This window comes from Eriocheir sinensis, unplaced genomic scaffold (assembly GCF_024679095.1).
Source record: "Eriocheir sinensis breed Jianghai 21 unplaced genomic scaffold, ASM2467909v1 Scaffold85, whole genome shotgun sequence".
NCBI lineage: Eukaryota > Metazoa > Arthropoda > Malacostraca > Decapoda > Varunidae > Eriocheir > Eriocheir sinensis.
In genome coordinates, this window is record NW_026112219.1 from 638251 (window position 1) to 640697 (window position 2447).

Here is a 2447-nt window from a genome sequence, read left to right on the forward strand (position 1 = left end):
CTGCGTACTTAGCAGCATTGTGGACCAGAGTCATTCCGGAGCATCCATTGGCAATACCAGGGTCCCTGACCCTGTTTTTGCCAATGATGCGGAGTCGCTGGAGGTTTTGGTGATGGTTCTTGAGGCACTGCACGAGGAGGCGAAGCCCCATTGGACTTCAGGTCTCCTGGACCAAAACCAAGGTACAGGTATTTGGAGGCTTGCTTGATGAAACAGTACAGTCTGTTCATGCGTGTGGTGAGGACGTTGAGATCTCAGAAAGTTTCACGCATCTTGCTAGAGTAGTTCATAACAACGGTTAGTCTCGCCAGCAAGTCTTACGGCGGATAGCAGGACAAAGATCCGGATCTTCAAGCCCCCTGTGCCCTCTGTCTTACTCTGTGGTTGTGAAACATGGACACTAAATGGGGACTTGGAGAAGCGGATTGATGCCTTTGGTGATAAATATCTACGCAGAATCATGGGATTTCGCTAGTATGACTTTGTGTCAAACCGGCGACTACTCCTTGAGACTGATTCGACATTACATTACATTCATAGTTCGTCAACGCCAACGCCGGCTATACGGGCACGTGGCACGTTACCCTGAGGCTGATCCTGCTCATCGGGTTGTCTTTGCAAGAGACAATCCTGAGTGGAGGAGGCCAAGGGGACGCTCACGGAGCTCATGGATTGAGCAAGTCGATGGATCCTGCCAGGATGTACTCAGGATGGGAAGGAGGCCTGCATGGAGACTCACCCGGAGACCCCCGGACTTGGCGTCGAAAGGTGGGCGAGGCGACGCGCCCCCCGGCGTATGCCCCCACTGATAGACTGATTGATTGTTCGTCTAAGAAGATTAATTTATTTTTGTTTGTTCTCCTGTTCCTTTTCCATTTTACCTTTCCTGTTCAACCTTTCTCATGTTCTCTCTCTCTCTCTCTCTCTCTCTCGTATATTGGTTGTATGACTGTATCGATACATGAATTTCTGTTGTTTCGAGATATAGTTTGTTCATAATATTTCTGTTTGATTATTTTCCCTTCTCATTTATGTCTCCTATTTTCCCCGACCGTGTTCTCCCTCTTAGTTTTATAATAATGGAGGCAGTTCTTTCTGTATGGTTATTTCTGAGATTTTTCTCCGTATTTTCCCTTTTATATAACACGCAGCGTTTAATCGTGACAATTTTTCTGGTGACTTTGCTCTTCACCTTTTCCTTTTATATAACCATGCAGGCTTCCCCTATTTCCCTAACTTTCCTTGAGTCTTCTCTTTCCTATTCCTCTCTAACTCGGTGTTCTCCATTTTCCCATTCCGACTACTTCCGCCCTTAATTCCGCGCTTCCCACTGTCGCTCATCTGCTCCTTTTATCTCCATAACCTGCTCCTTCTTTGCTTGCACTTCCCTGTTCTCTTTCTTACCTAGCCCTATATACATCACCTCTGCCCTTCTGCTCTCCTCTTCCTCCTTAACCCTACCTCCTTTTCATTCTCACGGTGTATGTTCCTTTCCCATGAATCGGATTATTATTTTTTTTTTAACTTTTGTTTCTTCCATATTCCCAGTCATGTATATTCCTCATCTGTCTCTTCTCCAACTTTACTTTTCCTCCGACTTTATTCTTTTTTTCCCTGTTTTCCTTTTCCGTTACTTCCTTAGTTATATAAATTTCTCCGCTATCTCTTCCTCGACTTGTTTTTCCCCAACTCGTCCTTGCCCTGCTTGTTTTCCTCTACCTTCGCTTTCTTCTCGAATCATTATATTCCCTCCCCACCTATCGTTTTTCTTTTGTTTTCCCTCAACCTTCCTTTTTTCTGTTTTTTACGGGCTATATTTTTCTTTGTCGTCGCTTTCCTATCTGCTTTATAACTTCTTTCTTCTCCGCATTTCTAACTCTCTGCTTCATAATTTTCCCCTCTCCCCTCACCCTCTACTATTCCTTTCCTTCCCTTTTCCTCCCCATTTCTTACACCAGATCTTCTTCAACTCTTCCTCCTTCCTTCATTTTGCTTCCCCTTCTATTCTTCCTCCTTTCTCTCTCTTTTTCATAACTCTTCTCTCTCTCCCCATACCTGACTGCAACCCTCCTCTACTCTCCCAACCTCTTATACATACTAGCTCTTCTTCAACTCTTCCTCCTTTCTTCATTTTGCTTCCCCTTCTATTCTTCCTCCTTTGTCTCACTCTCTTTTTCATAACTCTTCTCTCTACCCATACCTGACTGCAACCCTCCTCTACTCTCCCAACCTCTTATACTAGCTATGTTCAACTCTTCCCTCCTTCCTCCATCTCTACATCACCTTCTATTCTTCCTCCTCCATCTCACTCTCTACTTCATTACTCTCCTCTCTCCATCTATCACCTTCTATCCTGACTGCTATACCTTATTTCCCTTATCTCCCCACTTCTCCCATTAGCTCTTCTTCAACTCTTCATACTTCCTCCATCTGTTGTTTCCCCTTCT